Here is a 22,618-nt window from a genome sequence, read left to right as displayed (position 1 = left end):
CAGTAAATGGAGCAGGCAAAAACGAATACAGATGTCTAAAAAATGAGATCGACAGGAAGTGCAAAATGGCTAAGCAGGGAGGGCTAGAGGACAAAAGTGAGGATGTTGAGGCTGATCTCACTAGGGGTAAGATAGATACTGCCTACAGGAAAATTAAAGAGACATTTCGAGAAAAGAGAACCATTTGCATGAATATCAAGAGCTCAGATGGAAACCCAGTTCTAAGCAAAGAGGGGAAAGCAGAAAGGTGGAAGGAGCATATAGAGGACCTATACAAAGGCGATGTTCTAGAGGAAAATACTATCGAAATGGAAGAGGATGTAGATGAAATGGGAGATATGATAGTGCGTAAAGAGTTTGACAGAACACTGAAAGACCTAAGTAGAAACAAGGCCACAGGAGTAGACAACATTCCATTAGAACTACTAACGCCCTTGGGCGAGCCAGCCCTGACAATACTCTACCATCTGGTGAGCAAGATGTATGAGACAGGCGAAATACCCTCACACTTCAAGAAGAATATAATAATTCCAATCCCAAAGAAAGCGGGGGTTGATAGATATGAAAATTACCGAACTATCAGTTTAATAAGCCACACCTGCAAAATACTAACGCGAATTCTTTAAAGACGAATGGAAAAACTGGCAGAAGCCGACCTCGGGGAAGATCAGTTTGGATTCCGTGGTAATGTTGGAACACGTGAGGCAATACTGACCCTCCGACTTCTCTTAGAAGAAAGATTAAGGAAAGGCAAAACTACGTTTCTAGCATTTGTAGACTTAGAGAAAGCTTTTGACAATGTTAACTGGAATACTCTCTTTCAAATACTAAAGGTGGCAGTGGTAAAATACAGGGAGCGAAAGGCTATTTACAATTTGTACAGAAACCAGATGGCAGTTATAAGAGTCGAGGGACATGAAAGGGAAGCAGTGGCAGGGAAGGGAGTGAGACAGGGTTGTAGCCTCTCCCCGATGTTATTCAATATGTATATTGAGCAAGCAGTAAAGGTAACAAAAGGAATATTCGGAGTAGGAATTAAAATCCATGGAGAAGAAATATAAACTTTGAGGTTCGCGGATGACATTGTAATTCAGAGACAGCAAAGGACTTGGAAGAGCAGTTGAACGGAATGGACACTACCTTCAAAGGAGGATATAATATTAACATCAACAAAGGCACGAGGATAATGGAATGTAGTCGAATTAAATCGGATGATGCTGAGGGCATTAGATTAGGAAATGAGACAAAGTAGTAAATGAGTTTTTCTATTTGGGGAGTAAAATAACTAATGATGGTCTAAGTAGAGATGATATAAATGTAGACTGGCAATGGTAAAGAAAGCGTTTCTGAAGAAGAAAAATTTGTTAACATTGAGTATATATTTAAGCGTCAGGAAGTCTTTTCTGAAAGTATTTGTATGGAGTGTAGCCATGTATGGAAGTGCAACGTGGACAATAAATAGTTTACACAAAAAGAGAATAGAAAATTTCGAAATGTGGTGCTACAGAAGAATGCAGGAGATTAGATGGGTAGATCACATTACTAATGAGGAGGTGCAGAATGAGATTTTCACTCTGCAGCGGAGTGTGCGCTGATATGAAACGTCCTGGCAGATTAAAACTGTGTACTGGACCGAGACTCGAACTCGGGACCTTTGCCTTACGCGGGCGAGTGCTCTACCAACTTTTTTAAAATCTCATTTTGTTCTATTTCGTTCGTTGCATCTGCTCAGGGCGGACGTCGTAAGAAATCCGTTCGAGTTCATTGTTGATCGATTAACTCAGTTTTTTATTACAGAGGACAGCTAACCCTCTGACCGAACACGCTGAGCTACCGTGCCGGCTATCCAAGCACGACTCACGCCCCGTCCTCACAGCCTTACTTCTGCCACTACCTCGCCTCCTACCTTCCAAACTTTACAGAAGCTCTCCTGCGAATCCTCATTCTGGAAACATCCCCCAGGCTGTGGCTAAGCCATGTCTCCGCAATATTCTTTCTGTCAGGAGTGCTAGTTCTGCAGGGTTCGCAGGAGAGCTTCTGTAAAGTTTGTAAGGTCGGAGGCGAGGTAGTGGCAGAAGTAATGAGGAGGTATTGAATAGAATTGGGGAGAAGAGAAATTTGTGGCACAACTTAACTAGAAGAAGGGATCAGTTGATAGTACATATTGTGAGGCATCAAGGGATCACCAATTTAGTATTGGAGCGCAGCGCGGAGGGTAAAAATCGTAGAGGGAGACCAAGAGATGAATACACTAAACAGATTCAGAAGGATGTAGGCTGCAGTAGGTACTGGGATATGAAGAAGCTTGCACTGGATAGAGTAGCATAGAGAGCTGCATCAAACTAGCCTCAGGACTGAAGACCACAACAAACAAGGATGTAAGTGTGAAAAGGTTAAGAAAGGTATTAAATTACTCTGAAAGTTTGTTGGAAGTAAGAGATCTCGTCATGAAACACTGGATGAAAAAGTGTGGGTTACTGCGGAGCCGTTTCAATCAAAAGATAGTTTTCACGCATCTCAGTTTTTTGACATCATGTCTCCTGAAGTGTATGTTGTATGATGATATAACTTTTCAGGTACATTCTGTGATATATGTAGATACTGGCTGCAAAGTATGTATCAATTAGAGCTAGTAGTACATAAGTAAAAACTTAAAACATCAAGCCTGGTGTTAAAGTTTTCTCTCTCACCATTTTAAGCAGAAGCTAGTTTTTCAGGCACCTAAATACCTAAGACGCCCTTTCTCCTACACTATGTGTTGTACAATGATACAATTTTGCAGCTGCATTCAGCGATATACGTCGATACTGTCTGCAAACTGTGTTGCAAATATATACGGTAGTAAACAAGTTATAAATCAAGTCATCATTTCTGATGCCAAGGTCTTATTGCATGAACAGCTAAAATGTAGTAGTCGATGAAAAGGTTTTTTGCGACACTCTCTGGCAGTTATCAGCGAGCAAAACTTTCGTAACGGTTGGAAATTACGTGTAAAATTTCTTGGAAGTCGCTAAGTGATCCCTGTTTCAAATACTGTACGAATGTATTTCACTACCTCAAGACAAACTACACAGTTTCCAACTGTAGTAGTTGTCTTACTGTGCTGAACTTTTAACATAAACCCCTTATTGAGTAGATTATGACCGCACTAAACTCTTCATTTTAATCAATAGAAATCATAATTTTGCTGTCCTGGAAGCTGTTATTAAGGCAATCTGCAATGAGCAATACACTGTAGATCCCTTGACTGCAACATCAGTGAGTCATAACTGGAATTAATCTACTCATACAAATAGCTTGGTGGAGCAGTTTGTAGGAATATGAAATGGAATGATTACAGAAGCTCAGTCGTGGGTAATGCAAGGGCCATACTTCGGTTCAATGGTGGCAAAACGGAAAAATGCAGGCAGTCTACAAATCGTGTTCTTTACAGATTACTCGTGCGGCCATCATAGAGCACATTGAAGTGACAGAATTCACGGGATAGCGATAGGTGCATATACAGATGGTGGTGTTATAGCATACACAAAGTATAAAAGGACTATGGATTGGCGGAACTGTCATTTGCAGTCCGACGATTCATGTGAAAAGCTTTCCGACGTGATTATGGCTGCACGACAGCAATTGGCAGACTTTGAAAGGGGAACAGTAATTGGAGCTACACGCATGGGACATTCCATGTCAGAAATCAATTCAATATTCCGCGATTGTGTCAAGAGTGTGTTGAAAATACCAAATTCCACCATGGACAACGCAGTGGCCGAAGACCGTCACTTAACGACCGAGGACCGCGGCATTTGCGATAAGTTATCAGTGCTACGAGCAAGGGATACTGCTTGAAATAGCTGCGGAAATCAATGTGGAATGTGCAAGAACATATCCGTTAGGACAGTACAGTGAAATTTGGCGTTAATGGGCAATGGCAGCAGACGAACGACGCGTGTGCCAGCAGCGACTACCCTGGGCTCGTGACCATATCGGCTGGACGACTGGAACACCGTGGCCAGGTCACGTGAGTCCCAGTTCCAGTTGGTAGGAAATGGTGGTAAGGTTAGAGTGCGGCGCAGACCCCACGAAGCCTTGGGTCCAAGCTCTCGACAAGGCACTGTGCAAGCAGGTGGTGGCTCCATAATGGAAAGGGATGTGCTTACATCCAATGGAATGGGTCCTATAGTCCAACTGAATCTATCATTGACTGGAAATTGTCATTTTCGGCTACTTGGAGACCATTTGCAGCCATTCATGTTATGGATGACAGTGCGCCATGTCATCGGGTCACAGTTGTGCGCGATTGGTCCGAAGAGCATTCTGGACAATTCAGGGACGTAATCGAAAGGCCAGTTCGCGCACAAAAGCCTGCAGGGGCAAGAATTCCGAAATTATGAACCTATACAGAGGCAGCATGACTTAATATCTTTGCAGGGGACTTGCAACGACTTGTTGAATCCTTGTCGCGTAGAATTACTGGACTACCCCATGATTTTTGTCACTTCAGTGTAGAATGAATATGTTATCATTTAATACTCGTTATCTGATGAACATCTCCACAAAGTCTGATAGAGTGGTGCTTCATGGTGATGTATTTTATATTTCCGCCAGATTAGGAGATGATCTTCACTTATCGGTATGACATGATAATCTATGGAGCGAATATCATGGCAGTGTATCATCGCGACGTCAGAGAGAAACTTGCGATTCGGATATCAGTAGCTCGAGGTTGCCTTTTCGCATTCTGCAGGACAAAACTGCGTGAATACGGCTGAGAAGCGTTATTTCGTGCTCACGAGAGATGAGACGTCGGTCCACCATAGTTCTAACTCCCGAAGTTGATGCATCCTGATGTCAGACGTGGAGTACACGTCGCATAGCAATATGCAGCTCAGTCTGAACAGCAGTACTGAGATTCTGCAGATGTTATATGAAGAGGAACACCTAGTGGCTGATCACCGGGATATGTAAAGCGTCACTTTTCTTGCCACAACGTGTGAGTATTTAGCGAGAACCTAAATAATAAGACAGACTTTAATTCAACCTACATGCGTTTCCGTAACGTCAATTAAAGTTTGTGTATTGAATTATATAAATATATGATTTCAACACATAAATTTCAAGTGCATATTTTTCATCGTTACGGGGATATACAGAAATTTTCTTAAAACACAAAATTTGCGTTAGTTAGAAACAATTTATTGTTTGCATGTTATTAGAACGAATGTGGAGTGAATGAAAAGTGCACTTGAAGAATGAATCCTGAATTTTTGAACATTTCAGAATGTCTGAGTGCGTGAAATTACGTTATGCAACTGTGGAATCAGTCACATACGCTGAATCAAACGAAACATACGAAAAACGTCAAAAGTTATATCGAGGGAGCAAAGTCTTTACGCCAGTCTATAAGACGGATAAACGTGTGATCATTTGAAGTTCATTTGTTGTGTTGGAAATAGTATACTGAGAATTAACATAAATCTCATTTAAGGGCTATGACAGGTCGGTTAGGGAGTTTTCTTGGCTATACGAGAATAGGCACAACTCTTACTGGACAGCACTAGAACCACCTAATCAGACACGAGCGCGTTCCCAAGTTGTGCAGGAGAGAGATACGCTTCATGGGCCGTGGTCGTGAGTCGTAACTGAAACACCAGTGCGTAAGGTTGCGTGTGTCGTCGCTACAGTGGTTCTGTTAAAATGTTACTAACATGCATTTTGATGAGCACAATGTGATCCCGCATAGTCAAAAGTTGACACGAATTAAATTTTCGCTCTGCAGTAGAGTGTGCACTGATATGAAACTTCCTGGCAGGGAGTTTCAAAAGTGGACATGTCTGTGATATCCGATTTTAAAAGCTCTTCTGACAAAGTATTTTGAAAAAAAAGAAAAGAAAGAAAACTGTGTTTCTTACTACATGTCTTAACTTCGCCTGACATATTAACGCTTGAGTCGCTTAGATGCTAAGAACAACAGACTGTGTGGTATTTTTGGTGAGAACAGCAGAAAACTCAACATCTAATGAAATGCCCATAGTTTACAAACTGACTGTACCGAGATTTAACAACGGAATGTCGTGATTTCGATGTGACTATTATTGGCGTGAACGTCACATATGAAATTACAACTGAACTTTAAATAGAATTTCTGGAATAGTGCACCAGAGACTTATAGTTGTCATTAGATTACGGAATTGGAAGCAGTTTCGTGATATGGATAGTCTGGGAATAGAAGTCGTTAATTATTTAAAATATTTATGTCAAGTATTAGGAAATATAATCCCAAAAAGTAGAATGAACTTTCTGATATTTGAAAGTAAATATGATTGAATGTAGGGGAAGGTGCAATGTCTTAATTTTTCACATTTTTTCTTGGTTGAGCAGCTTTTTATGTGACCTTAGATCTGGCAGTGGAGAAATGTATGCCGGCCGGCGTGGCCGAGCGGTTGTAGGCGCTTCAGACTGGGACCGCGCGACCGCTACGGTCGCAGGTTCGAATACTGCCTCGGGCATGGGTGTGTGTGATGTCCCAGGTTAGTTAGGTTTCAGTAGTTCTAAGTTATAGGGAACTGATGACCTCAGATGTTATGTTCCATAGCGCTCAGAGCCATTTGAACCATTTTTGGGAAAGTATGGAGCTTATTGAGGTGAGTGCAGCCATTTCACGCAGCATTACAGTCACAATGAAAGTCGATCCACCGCGTACATTAATCGCACTGCTTTTGGGTGCCCACTAAGTTACACGAAGACAGGCTACGCCCTGAAGCTGTTGCAGTTGACGAGAGCCCCTTGTCGGTCACCAATCTTTCAGCGATGGAGCAGAGCTACAGTGATGAAGCTCTTTGCAGACGTTGGACCTCGGTCATTGCGTAATAGGGAGCACCTGCTGAAGGACTGTGGAGAGACAGTGTAAAACAGAAAGGAATGTGTAAGCACATGAAATATGTGGAGCGATCCTTACAGATATTCCATCATGTTTTGGACGTCCTTCCGCGACAGCAATATCTCTTCTTCCTACATTTCAGCTTAGAACCATCTTCAAGGGGTCTGTGACTAAATTAGATACTCACTTTGTAGATTGCTTCACACTTTCGAACTGAAATATTGGAAGAAGAAGTCCCAGACAGATGATGGAATATTCTATCCTTTATGAAAACTTCGAGAAAGACCTACCGTGGTTTAACAGCGCAATTCGGAGAATGCTCAGGAAGCAAAGACAGTTGCACTCACGGTACAAGAACGATCGGGAGAATGAGGACAGGCAAAAGTTAGTACAGATTCGTGCTGCTGTAAAAACAGCGATGCGTGAAGCATTCAACCACTATCACCGTCACATCTTAGCAAAAATTCTTGCTGAAAACCCAAGGAAATTCTGGTCTTACGTAAAATCGGTAATCGGGTCAAAGGCTTCCATCCAGACACTCACTGGTCAGTCTGGCCTGGCAACAGAAGACAGCAAAACGAAGGCTGAAATTTTAAATTTAGCATTTGAGAAATCTTTCACGCAGGAGGATCCTACAAACATACCGCCGTTTAAGTCTCGTGCAGATTCCCGTATGGAGGACATAGTGATAAACATCCCTGGGGTTGTGAAGCAGCTGGATGGGTTGAAAATAAATAAATCGCCAGGTCCTGAGGCGATTCCAATTCGGTTTTACAGAGAGCACTCTACTGCATTGACTCCTTACTTAGCTTCCATTTATCGCGAATCTCTTGCCCAACGTAAAGTGCAGAACGACTCGAAAAAAGCGCAGGTGACGCCTGTATATAAGAAGGGTAGAAGGACGGATCCTCAAAATTACAGATCGATATACTTAACATCGATTTGATGCAGGATTCTCGAACATATTCTCAGTTCGAATATAATGAATTTCCTTGAGACAGAGAAGTTGCAGTCCATGCATCAGCACGGCTTTAGAAAGCGTCGCTCCTGCGAAACGCAACTTGCCCTTTTTTCACATGATATCTTGCGAACCATGGATGAAGGGTATCAGACGGATGCCATATTCCTTGACTTCCGGAAAGCGTTTGACTCGGTGCCCCACTGCAGACTCCCAAGTAGGGTACGAGCACATGGGATTGGTTCCCAAATATGTGAGTGGCTCGAAGAGTTCTTACGTAATAGATCCTAGTACGTTGTCCTCGATGGTGATTGTTCATTGGAGGTGAGGGTATCATCTGGAAAGCCCCAGGGAAGTGTGGTAGGTCCGCTGTTGTTTTCTGTCTACATAAATGATCTTTTGTATAGGATGGATAGCAATGTGCGGATGTTTGCTGATGATGCTGTGGTGTACGGGAAGGTGTCGTCGTTGAGTGACTGTAGGAGGATACAAGATGACATGGACAGTATTTGTGATTGGTGTAAAGAATGTCAGCTAGCTATAGATAAATGTAAATTGATGAAGATGAATAGGAAAAAGAATCCCGTAATGTTTGAATACTCCGTTAATAGTGTAGCACTTGCCACAATCACTTCGATTAAATATTTGGGCGTAACATTGCAGAGCGATATGAAGATGGGCAAGCATGTAATGGCAGTTGTGGGGAAGGCGGGTGGTCGTTTTCGGTTCATTGGTAGAATTTGGGAAGATGTGGTACATCTGTAAAGGAGACCGCTTATAAAACACTAATACGACGTATTCTTGAGTACTGCTCGAGCGTTTGGGATCCCTATCAGGTAGGATTGAGGGAGGACATTGAAGCAATTCACAGGCGGGCTGCTAGATTTGTTACTGGTTTGATCATCACGCGAGTGTTACGGAAATGCTTCAGGAACTCGGGTGGGTGTCTCTAGAAGAAAGGAGGCGTTCTTTTCGTGAATGGCTACTGAGAAAATTTAGAGAACCAGCATTTGAGGCTGAGGCTGACTGCAGTACAATTTTACTGCCGCCAACTTACATTTCGCGGAAAGATCACAAAGATAAGATAAGAGATTAGGACTCGTACAGAGGCATATAGGCAGTCATTTTTCCCTCGTTCAGTGGAACAGGGAGAGAAGATGCTAGTTGTGGTACGAGGCACCCTCCGCCACACACCGTATGGTGGATTGCGGAGTATGTATGTAGATGTAGAAATGCACACCTGTACAATTTGCTATACGTGACGCACCGATAGTCGGCAGTCTGTAGTGACGAGCAACCACGTGTACCTCTTGTGCTGGAAGACGGCAGTCGTTGCGTACGCTGTGGAACGAGGAATAGATTGAGCGGCTGGAGACTCTAGCCTGTAGCCTCGAGACTGGAGGCTGGAGGCGGATGGAACGGCAGCGACCGCTAATTGTCACCGCGAGGCGGCCACGCCCCCACCTCAGCCCCCACCACTGGCTCACCTGACGCTGGAAAAATCAATAGGGGACGCCTGCTGCGTACCGTGCCGCTCCGTCCTGCCCGTCACTGCTGCCGCGTCGTAAAACTCAGAGGCCGCTGTACGAGCAGGGGTCAGCTCGCGTAACGCTAAGAGGCGCTAAGAACTGAGGAGCCCATTGGCGAACATCCGAAAGATTCCAGCCGTGTAGTTAAGGGGACGTATGAGAAAATGCACGAGTACATACTAGTATAAGCTAATGTAACTTTTACTGCTTGGGAGATAACTGAAACAAATTTTGCACACTTTGTCATTACGTTATTGGCTCCAATCTGGGTCAGGACGCTGCCGGGTGCTTTCAGAACAGATACATAGGGAACATTTTCTCAAAGGTTACTGTCGTATCACTTTCAGAATGTGATAGGTCATCTTAGTCATTAGGTAAACAAATATGTGCACCAGTTTTTTTTTTAGACTGACAGAGAATATTCACAACACTTTTTTTAAATTTACTTTTATGATACATAGCATTTACTTTCTCAAAAACATAAGCTAATTCGACAATGAAGCATTTTGAAACATTTTGAACCACAGGAAATTGTGTTTTGTATTTGAAAAGTCTGTAGTACGTTTCACCTTTTTATCCACAGAAAATGTTCCTTATACATTGGAAAATGAAAGTTGTAGAGAGTACAGGAAAAAGATTTTATTAGCATTTGTGTCAGTAACAAGTACCTTAATGTTGGCCAGAACCATAAATTTAGCCTTTTGGTCTTCCTGTAGCTCTTTCTTCCAGTGTGGTCCTTCTTCCAAGCTCTTTTGCCAATATCTGTCATTGACATCTGAGAACTAGGCATACTGACATCATCAATGTCCTTCCACAGGTTTTCAGTCAAGCGACCTGAATTAAATGCTAGTCTTATAACGGTCGTATTCTTCCAGAGTTATCACCATTTAATACCAGACAACCGCCATATAAGGAATTTTTAACCATAGTAGATGAGGAAAATGTTCTCTTCGTGTGTCTCTTCTAAATGGGGATATTAAAGCTTTCGTTCGGGATTTGTGTTCCACCTTGTGTGCATTGCTTTAATAAATCGTAATTAATTGCGTCATAAGTGGATTCACTGCCTTCTGTACTCTTCAGACGTCTTCTGTGATGGAAGAAAATAATAAAATACCACGAGCAAAGTAGTAAAAAAATTCCAACCTTTTTGATAAATTTTACATAGATCCCCCTTCATAGTTGGCGAGACCTCATTTTGCTAATGTTACAGAGTTTAATAATCGATTTTCGGAAAGTGTTCTGATAAACTGAAGGCAGGATTTCTTTCCATTCGCCTGGACACGTGGTACATTACGGTGTCCTTTTGGATATCACCCAAAGCATTTATTTTCCCTCAAGGAAGACAAAACCGACGATTAGAAAACTTATCATCATCATCATCACATCCAGTTTTGGTGTAAACATCCTTGCCTTTTCCAGTTTCAAGAATACTGTAGCTGATCTTTCCATTTACTCTTATGATGACCAACTTTACTTTTCCCTGTATATTTGCGAATTATTCCGAAACACTGAGTATGTTTATACCATTTCTTTCTCTACTCCTGTGCTTTACAAAGTCTGTTTTTGACGCCCAGTTTCTTTCTAATTTCACTATTCTTTGCAATCAACTCGTGGTCTTAGGAGACTCATCTCTGCTGCTTCAATTCCCCTCCACTGACTGGCGGTTAGTGTTCGAGTCTCTGTCTTAGCAATAGATTAGGCACGTTCCGTAGGTTGATATTGTCTTTTGCGAATGTAATGTGTCACTAGACCATACATGCTCCACCTTATTTTAAAGTATCTTCAGTGGTCACTGTAAAAATTGGTTTTCCTTACATTCTGTTGGCTAGGCATAAATCATGTGGAATCATTGTCATTAATCACGGTTTTGTCTTTTGTTTCTTACTTCATTCTTAACGTTCTTGTGTTGGTTAAGTGCCATCTCGCTATATTGTGTAATTTGTTTTGATATTCCGAATGTGATCGTCTTTTGCTTTGTTTTCGTGGTAAAGGGAGCATCTGCTATTGCTCTTTGTGTGTGTTTCTGTTTTTCGACTGGTGTGTGTGTGTGTGTGTATTAAGGGGAGGTAACACGTCCTAATCCTTTGTATGTTCACTATGGTACAGTGCTGGCTGATCTAGGGTTGTTACATTGCCTATTTTATGTGATATTATTTTTATGTCCTCTAGAGGGATTGCTGCTTATCTATGTTTTATTAGTGTAAACAAAGTTTGGTTGCTACAGCTTGTTTGCTCATTTATTATCTATTTCTTTTCTAAGACTGCCTTTTGGGTTCGGAAGCGTTCTTGTACAGGTAGATTCTTTTTGCTACTGAATCTCACTACTTTCACGTCTCTTTCTGTAGTTGTATCGAAATGGCTTTGTGGTCGAAGGGGTTATGCAATTGTTGAATGATTGGTGCCATAGTTTCATGTTCTTTGTATCTTATTTAAAATATTCAGCTGGTCTGTCCTTTATATAGACCATTGTAACATCACAGTTACACATTGTCACATTCAGTAACAAGAAACATCTTCCGAACTACCACCGACAGCAATTCAGCATGATACGTTAACTGATGACACAGCAATGGTCTCCGAAAAAGAATAGTAAGTTAGTTGAGTGCTTAAAAAGAGTCCATCTCTAGCTGGTGACAATCACATGCACAAAAACAAAATGAAAATCAAAGGAATGGTTTTCACAGTAGATGATAGTCATGCTGGACTGTATAATGTTAAATTTGGAAATTGACTTTTCAAGAAGTGGTTGAATTATGCGTTGTAGGAAGTACAAAGCATGAACGAAATAATATATTAAAGACACGGTAACAAGGATTGGACAAGGACAAATGGCTTTTCATAAAAAGAAGCAGCTGCAGACGTAAATAAATATGAAGTTTTAAATCAGAAAAATAATCACGGAAAACCGTGTTTGAATCACAGCTCTCTATGGATGGGAAATATGTTTGGTGGGAAAATCAGAAATGAAGCCTTTGAAATGTGTGTTTATAGAAGACTATTGGAGATCAGGTGAATTGACTGAATGAGAATGAAGGCGTTCTGCAACAAATATACGATGAAAAATACCTAAAAACAACGCAGTGAATCGAAGATATAGAGTGGTTAGGCATTTATTTCAAAACGGGACGATGGTCTACTACGTCAAAAGCATGCCTGGATACACTGTTACTGTAAAACATGTCATGAATCACGTACTGCTCTATAACTAGTTATGGCCATTTGTTCATTAGGAGACTTATGTTTCAAAGTAGCGAAGATAAAAAGTGTTCATACCTCTTAACGTGTGCAATTTAGAGCACATGTTTATTGCGCATTTTGATCTTGTTTTGGTCCACATTACCATTTCCCAAAACATGGAAATCAAAGTTACAGGATTTCTTCATCGCCCGTTCGTCTGTCCGTTTGTTAAGACCTCTTTTTCTCACGAACGGGTAGACGGATCAAGTTGAAATTTATGTCAAATACTGAGGTCTATGTTCCCTTGGCGTTGTACAAGCTTTAAGCTTCTAAGTCAATGCAATCAAAAGCTGTGGCCTTTTATGTGACATATTTTGACACTAGAGAACTCACTCATTAGAAACTATCTACATACGTAACTAAGTTTCCACGGAACTCCCAAAGTGTGAGTTCTACTCACACTTGTCTGGTTTATTTCGAAATGTAGCCATTTGGTTTTACTGTAGAGAGTACCGGTGGGAAACACAATCTGAGAAATTTCGCCTGGATCGGTCGCGAACGTGCACTGAAAATTCTGCATTCTACAAGAGCTGGGAAATGAACATTCTTCCTAAATTAAGCCGAAAGAACGGTTAAGTACGTCACCTGAACTCCATAAAGCGTTCTTACTGTACTATAAACTTACTTTATACTTCGATTATTCGCTTAAGAAACACGTCTTGCAATGGGAGAAAAGAAAGGTACTAACAAATATGTCCGTACCAGAAATCCTTGGGATGGAACTGACTGAATGGATATAACGAAAAGTTAGTTAAATAGCAAAGTTTCACAATAAACTAGGGTGAACGCAATTTTCGCGCTACTGAGAGCGAAAATAGGGTTTTACCGCTTTCGAACTTTTTAAGTGGAATGTGTTTCGGAATATTCACGCTGTTCTATTTGCTCCGCTCGTATATTAAGAAGCAATTTTCTTTATGGAGTGAGGTGAACTTCTATTTAATTTTCATTTAAGGATAAAAAATTCGTTACTAAAAATTCTGCAGCACGTAGAAAGGCTACCAACTGAAAACTCAGTGAGATTATGGTCTTATTTTATGTTCAGCCACCGTACTAAAATTTTGTTGTTTCAATTCTGGAGTATTGGTTCCAGAGGAGACGGGACGTGAATCCGTCCCTGCGGAAAAGGAAGGCAGAGACTGCTGGGAGATGGGAAGCGAACGTCGTGAGAGAATATGTGGCTATGGGCGGGCGCTCCAACTCCCATATTTCCTGACTAACGGTTCCCCCAGGAGCTTCGCCGGTCATAATGTCGCCCCAGCGCGTTTCCAGGCTGGTCCGCTGGAAAGTAACTCGACAAAAGACGTTTCTCTTAGCGTATTTCTTAAAGTATTTGCACACACTGTTCTACTGTCTACTTGAGTAACGGAGGAATTATTGATATTGTTTCTCCACTGCAATTTCTTCAACCCGAGTAAATTACTGGTTGACTGTTTTTATTTATGGTGTCAGTTTGTTTTGCAAACAAAAGAATTTGGTATTAGGTTTGAAGTGCACATTTGTCTCAGCAGTCGGGGACGTATTTAAGAGAAAATTTTGCATATACTACAGATCTTCTTCATAAACATTTAATAGTCCTATCTGTAGTTGCACCAGATATGCAGGCGACATCGCTAAGGCACGCCTGTGCATTGACGAATGTCCGTTCGGTAGTACCGGCAGCCATGTAGCACAAACACCTCATGTCAATCGAGTTTTTCAGTTGTATGTAAATAATGTTCCCCTATGTTTTATGCATTCTTAGTTAATATTTGTGTTGACTTGTAATTTTGTACTGAATATAAACTTTTCTGTATGTTCAAACGTCTCTGAGCACTATGGGACTTAACATCTGAGGCCATCAGTCCCCTAGAACTTAGAACTACTTAAACCTAACTAACCTACGGACATCACACGCATCCATGCCCGAGGCAAGATTCGAACCTGCGACCGTTCCGGACTGAAGCGCCTAGAACCGCTCGCCCACCGCGGCCGGCACTTTTCTGTATGTGTTTTATAAACTGTAAAGTATGGTACATTTTACTGGCGGATGTAAAGCGTCAATATTTAGAATTTTTTCGATAGACTAGAAAAGCTGGAGGGAAGAGTGTTATTGGAAACCGTAACTAAACATCAGTCCATCGTTAACCATCAGATACAAGGGTTTGCTGAAAAGTAATACCTCCGAATTGTTTATGTAAAAGCTCTTCAATCTGTTTAAATAAAACAAATGTTATACACACGTTTTGCATCACTCTGTTCACAGAACTCGAAAAGACAGACGTGGACTCTGGACATTCTATCACAGACACAGTCCCTTTGACTGTTCATAGATGTCACCAAACCCGCCCAAAGATGTAACCAACCATGTTTGAGCAGCGCCTATTTGACGGATGGGGTCCGACAGCCGATCAGTCCCAGTCATTCCACCAGAAAGGAGATACAGGGCTCGTGTTGTCTGTAGTTCAACCATGACTAGAGGGTCAACACCGCGGTTCGATCGCGTCCGCATTCGTACTTCGTGCCAGGAAGGGCTCTCAACAAGGGAAGTGTGCAGGCGTCTCGGGGTGAACCAAAGCGATGTTGTTTAGAGAAAATACAGAGAGACAGGAATGTCGTTGACAAGACTCGCTCAGGCCGCCCAAGGCCTACTACTGTAGTGCATGGCCTCTACCTACGGATTATGGCTCGCTGGAACCCTGACCGCAACGCTAACATGTTGAATAATGGTTTTCGTGCAGCCACAGGACCTTGTGTCACGAATCAGACTGTGCGCAATAGGTTGCATGATGCGCAACTTCACCCCCGACGTCGATGGCGAGAACCTTCTTTGCAACCATGCAGCGCCGTACAGATAGGCCCAACTACATGCCGAATTTACGCTCAGGATTGGCATCACGTTCTCTTCAACGATGAGAGTGGTATGTTCCTTCTACCTTGGGGTGGAATTATGTGGGGCCGACGTATGCCGCTGGTACTCATGGAAGGCGCCGTAACGGCTGTACGATACATGAATCCCATCCTCCGAGCGACAGTGCAACCATATCGGCAGCATACTGGCGTGGTATTCCTCTTCATGGATGACTATTCGGGTCCCCGTCATGCACATCTTGTGAATGACTTCCTTCAGGATAACGACATCGCTCGACTAGAGTGGCCGGTACGTTCTCCAGACATGAAACCTGTTCAACATGCCTGGGATAGATTGAAAAGGGCTGTTTATGGACGACGTGACCCACCAACCACTCTGAGGAGTCTACGCCGAATCGCCGTTGAGGAGTGGGACAATCTGAACCAACAGTGCCTTGATGAACTTGTGGATAGTATGCCACGACGAATACAGGCATGCATCAAAGCAAGAGGACGTGCTACTGAGTATTAGAGGAATCGGGGTGTACAGCAGTCGGGATCACCACCTCTGAAGGTCTCGCTGTATGTTAGTACAACATGCAATGTGTGGTTTTCATGAACAATAAACAGGGCCGAAATGATGTTTATGTTGATCTCTATTCCAATTTTCTGAACAGGTTCTAGAACTCTCGGAACCGAGGTGATGCAAAACATTTTTTGATGTGTTATATTCTCCATCGTTATTCTTCATATCTATATATTAGCAGATCTCTGTCGTGTCTAACATGGCGGTGTGTAACGTAACTGTGTCGGCGCGTGAAAAACAGCGCGCTGTAATCGAGTTTCGAATTAGAAGAGTTCGTCCACACATGGAGCACCCTCTCCTTTAGCATGACGATGCCGGACCACACAAGAGCGCTGAGGCACCTGCAGCAATCCGACACTTTGGGTTCACCGTCATCGATCGTCTTTCACTCAGTCCCGACTTGGCCCCATCCAACTTTCATCTGTTTCCAAAACTTGAGGGAACCTTAGAGGGTTTTGTTGTGTATGAGGCGGAACTATGGACCTCATGGAAAAAGGGTGACCCGGCTGAGTCACGCAATTTGACTCAGTATGGTAATGAGGTGTGGCGATTAATTGCACGCGTTGATCACGTAAACTGAGGTGAGGATCAATGAAATATATTTGACGGGATGTATCTGGAACATCTTAGGTGATTAGAAAGTTAGCAGACAGGAATCCAATTAAATATTTAGCTTTAATTCAGCATCAGCGATGAACATTGATCTTGACTTTGTACAGTAATATTTACAAGTGCAGTTATAGACCAAACTGCGAATATTGCTTTACAATTCTGATTGCTCCACACATATGGATCAATCGTCAATGCATAAACTGTATGTGGTGCCTGGCTAGGTCGTAGCTACTGTCTTAGCTGAAGGCTATGCTAACTAGCGTCTCTCCAAATGAGATCTCAGAAGCTATAACGAGTGAACCATTCCTATTAAAGTCAGCCGTAGAACTGGCCAGTGCGTTAGCTTGCCTCGTAAGACCAGCCGAATGGCGGCGCTCGGTCTGCTAGTGTCTACAGTGGCGACTCGCGATGTGTATTGACGGACCGCGGCCGATTTGAAGCCTACAACCTAACCAGTGTTGTGCCTTGCGGTGACACTACAGATTTCACTTTGATAGTGATGAATCGGTGCAAGCAAAGATGAGCTTATGGCTCTGTCAACAAACTCAAACATTCTACAGTTGTGGTATGTACCAACTGATCACTCGTTTGGTGAAATGTGTTCACCGCCAGGATGACTGCGTTGAGAAACAAATATTAAGTCACGAAATAAAGACATAGAATTTTAACAACGACGGTTTTATTTAAAAAACTATAAGAGTTTCCACATAAAAAATTCGGAGACTTTACTTTACAGCGCGCTCTAGCAGCCAATCATCCGGTGTGGATGGGAGGCTAAAATTTCTTCAGTTCCAAGGAGTTAGAATCTCGGATGGATTTTGGTTCTGCGAACAGATGTGTGGAAAATTAAAATTGTGCTTCATGGCAACTGGTAATTGGAAAAAGAGCCTGAAGCTATGCCTACGTAATACCCGCCGACTCAAAGCTTTGCGTAGTTACTATTTACAGTAGAATCGTATAAATGCGTAGATCAGCTTTTATTGTGTGTTTTTTTGTGGATATATTGACATGATTTAACGTACCTTTTATCCAGACTGTTATTGATCCAAGTCATGTTACCTAGAATAGGATCCTGATCTGAATCCCGATACCTTAGTGTCATAACTATAATGAAACAAACTGTCTAATTTATTCTAACAAAGTATATCAGAAAGTAATAATTGCTTGAGAAATAGTATACCGAATGAGAAAATACTGTGCAATACTGAATAAAATTTAAATACCGTTGAAGAGATTAATTTAAAAGTAACTTGATACTGACATTAGTATCCAACAAATTTAAAATAAATGTTTAAATTTTGTTTAGCATTTCATTGTTTCGGTGCATGACAAGAAAGCAGGGTGTCCAAGAAGGAATGGTCAATATTCAGGTGTATGACAGGAAAGTTCATTAGAAGGAAAAGAAAATCTACTAAACACAGACTCCAATATACATACCCGAAGAGCTGTGAGCAATTCGATACTGTTTAACAATTCTCTTACAATCTTCTTCTTTTCCATATTTTTGGAGGTGGTAATATGGAAAAAGCAAGAGAAAGAGTCCAATAAAAAGTGGGCTATTAAGTGTAAATCATAAGAGATGTTAGCACTTGTTCAATTTCGGTACTGTCAAACACATCTCTGTTCCCGGAAGAATTAGGTACGTCGCTCTTTAGGCACGGATTTTAGAGTTCATGCTTACTACAAAATTTCTTCGTTTTTTGGTCCATGCTTCCTCATCAAAAGTATTTAAAGCAAAGAGCTTGCAGTAGAAGAAATTTGCTTCCCATTATCGAAGGCGAAGAAGCACCCATACCTGTTGTCTGTGTTTTGCTCCAGACCTCTTATTCTCCACTCCCGTCCCTCACTGATAAAAGTCCAGAGGTATTAATTTTGGGGCTCGTGTGAGCCATTTTGTCTTTGCCAAACAACCGGTTCAGCCAGCTCCAAACGTTACGTTAAGAAAATATCTATCTGTGGGCCAACGTGGAACACTCGACATGTTGGTACCCCATGCATTGCCTTATGCCCGATGAGGTGTTTTCCAATAGCTATGGCTTTCTGGAGTCCTATAAATTGGTCTTTTTTTTGTTTCAACTTCTCTCAACCAGCATCGATTATCAGCTGACCAGTAATGCTTTTTGCGGAGATTGATTTTTAATCAATGATTCGTCCGTATACAAACACACCCTGATAGCCGAGCGTGTTAAAACACCGCTTTCGGGACATGGGAGGTGCTCCGGCCTCGGATCAAATAGCCCAGTGGATTAAGGACATGGGTCGGTATGTCGGCCAGCCTGGATCTGGTTTTTAGGCCATTTCCCACATCCCATTGGGTGAATAGTACCGAAGTCCCGCCTCAGTTACACAATTCACAAACATTTCGAAACCTTTCGGTCACTTTTTCATGTCTAACTCTACGCGCAGACGGTTGTGGTACACAAATTTCGTGCCGGGGGGAGAGGGGGGGGGGGGGGGGAACGGGATGGGGACTGGATGTATATAAGGTCACCCCTTGAAGCAACCGTGTGAAATTCGTTAATAAGCATACTAAACCTGCGCCGATGCGGGACAAAGGCACAACACAAAGAAGAGCCATTCGCAAACAAAACTCTTGACTAGAAATGTCGCATCGCATTGTAGTTACGCTCGACAACTTTCGGAGAACAGCGACCGATTTTAAAAAGTCATTGTCATCTAGTTGTGCATGGAGCGGTATGTGCAAAGGATGTGTGCGTTGAAGTACGGTATTCGCAGAACACCCCTTTGTGAAATCCCATTCGCACATTCACGCTACTTCGTAGTTGCATGTGTGTTCTGTGTTGCCGCCTCTGAAATTTGTTTACAGTTATCCCATAAGCCGCTATTCTTTTTTGTTGAATACTTCATTCTTTACACTTTCTGTTTCTTGGAGACTTTTTGTAATATTTGCACACACACATCTTGAGGATTTTGCACGATCTGGATTTCTTTCAGCATATAATCTCATTGCTGCTGTAACAGCTTGCTGACATCATCCATAAACAAAATCTTGTATGACTGCCTGCAAGACTACTTTGTGGCAGCAGGAACAAAGGCGACTTATCTGAAGCCGCTGTCTTTGTCGTGTGAATTTATCTTTCGGCTGAGCCAAAGAGAAATCTCATGAATAAAATTGTAACGCTGTAGGAATGAAAGGGCCGCGTCATCGTGGTATAATGGAACGTTCCTCAAGATTTCATTCGTTAGAGTACGGACGACGTAGCAAGAGGTGTTTCAACACCTAGCTGGCAAGTCATATGTGGACATTTCAAGTTGCCGCACACTTTCTCCTGCTTCTAGGAAGTAAATATTTTAACTGTGCGTGTCAATACGATTATCAGAGCGATTTCGGGTCAGTAATGTTACCGATGTCTCAGCCACCATTCAGGCACTATAAATAAGGATTAAATATTATATATGGATATATAATGGCCGGCCTGAGTGGCCGAGCGGTTCTAGGCGCTACAGTCTGGATCCGCGCGACCACTAGGGATTCGAATCCTGCCTCGGGCATGGATGTGTGTGACGTCCTTAGGTTAGTTAGGTTTAAGTACTTCTAAGTTCTAGGGGACTGATGACCTGAGAAGTTAAGTCCCATAGTGCTCAAAGTAATTTTTTTAAATACAGTCCTGGAAATGGAAAAAAACACATTCACACGGTGTGTCAGACCCACCATACTTACTCCGGACACTGCGAGAGGGCTGTACAAGCAATGATCACACGCACGGCACAGCGGACACACCAGGAACCGCGGTGTTGGCCGTCGAATGGCGCTAGCTGCGCAGCATTTGTGCACCGCCGCCGTCAGTGTCAGCCAGTTTGCCGTGGCATACGGAGCTCCATCGCAGTCTTTAACACTGGTAGCATGCCGCGACAGCGTGGACGTGAACCGTATGTGCAGTTGACGGACTTTGAGCGAGGGCGTATAGTGGGCATGCGGGAGGCCGGGTGGACGTACCGCCGAATTCCTCAACACGTGGGGCGTGAGGTCTCCACAGGACATCGATGTTGTCGCCAGTGGTCGGCGGAAGGTGCACGTGCCCGACGACCTGCGACCGGACCGCAGCGACTCACGGATGCACGCCAAGACCGTAGGATCCTACGCAGTGCCGTAGGGGACCGCACCGCCACTTCCTAGCAAATTAGGGACACTGTTGCTCCTGGGGTATTGGCGAGGACCATTCGCAACCGTCTCCATGAAGCTGGGTTACGGTCCCGCACACCGTTAGGCCGTCTTCCGCTCACGCCCCAACATCGTGCAGCCCGCCTCCAGTGGTGTCGCGACAGGCGTGAATGGAGGGACGAATGGAGACGTGTCGTCTTCAGCGATGAGAGTCGCTTCTGCCTTGGTGCCAATGATGGTCGAATGCGTGTTTGGCACCGTGCAGGTGAGCGCCACAATCAGGACTGCATACGACCGAGGCACACAGGGCCAACACCCGGCATCATGGTGTGGGGAGCGATCTTCTACACTGGCCGTACACCTCTGGTGATCGTCGAGGGGACACTGAATAGTGCGCGGTACTTCCAAACCGTCATCGAACCCATCGTTCTACCATTCCTAGACCGGAAAGGGAACTTGCTGTTCCAACAGGACAATGCACGTCCGCATGTATCCCGTGCCACCCAACGTGCTCTAGAAGGTGTAAGTCAACTAACCTGGCCAGCAAGATCTCCGGATCTGTCCCCCATTGAGCATGTTTGGAACTGGATGAAACGTCGTCTCACGCGGTCTGCATGTCCAGCACGAACGCTGGTCCAACTGAGGCGCCAGGTGGAAATGGCATGTCAAGCCGTTCCACAGGACTACATCCAGCATCTCTACGATAGTCTCCATGGGAGAATAGCAGCCTGCATTGCTGCGAAAGGTGGATATACACTGTACTAGTGCCGACATTGTGCATGCTCTGTTGCCTGTGTCTATGTGCCTGTGGTTCTGTCAGTGTGATCATGTGATGTATCTGACCCCAGGAATGTGTCAATAAAGTTTCCCCTTCCTGGGACAATGAATTCACGGTGTTCTTATTTCAATTTCCAGGAGTGTATAATTAATGTATAATCTCCTGGGCAGCTCACTACCATCTATGCAGCTGACGAAACGGTTCGAAGCTTCGCTTGCTGCTAATTGCTCTCCATAACTTCTAAACTGTACAGAGTCTCTTCCGCAATGGGTGTAGAATTCACAGAGGAAAATACGTCGTGGGGAGTGTGGAAGGTACAGAGAAGAATTGATGGTGGATGTGAGCTCTGAGTGCGACGTAGGCACAACTGGATATAGCAAATGGTAGAATATGAAACAAAAAGGAAGGAAAGGAGACTGGAATTCCCTTCACAACATCTCCGGAGACTGAGCAGCAGCTGATTCTGCGGAAGAAATGGGGGGAAAGAACTGTGTATATGTCAAAGCGAAAATCCAGATTTGTCCTTTTTTGTTTTCGGGGACCACGTTGATTACTGTACTTCACTGCTCGTCCGTTACGATGGATTTCCTGGTGTTAGAACCCCTACTGCTGGAATAGTTCAAGAATCTGAATATTGATTCCTCCAGTTCCACCTAAACGTTTTGTGTAATGAAAATTTTAATTTTAGTATTACTCAACCGATATAGACATCGCAAACCAATAATTTGCCCGCGCTTGGATTCACTTGGCTCCGACATGCATCCACGGCTACAGAGAATTCTGATCCGACGACGACTGACGTTTGTAACATATTGAGAACACTGTATAGGTGCCGTTCGTGTTCTAATACAACGCATCCTGTAGCTGGCCAGCATCTTCACTTATCTTCAGGCATGCATTTCTCTTGGTGTTTGCTCATTTTTGTCCAGTTGCTGTAGCTGCGCAGATAATTTTAAGCCAGGGTAGCAGTACCAATATTTTTTTCATTTAAACCTGGACACGTTTCGGGTTAAACTGACTATCAACAGTTGGAGCAGTCATAGAATGATAATAAGCTAATGGCTACTATTATTTATAGATTATAGCCGAGTTCAAGAA

Source organism: Schistocerca gregaria, chromosome 5, assembly GCF_023897955.1.
Source record: "Schistocerca gregaria isolate iqSchGreg1 chromosome 5, iqSchGreg1.2, whole genome shotgun sequence".
NCBI lineage: Eukaryota > Metazoa > Arthropoda > Insecta > Orthoptera > Acrididae > Schistocerca > Schistocerca gregaria.
Note: the sequence above shows the minus strand (reverse complement) of the source record.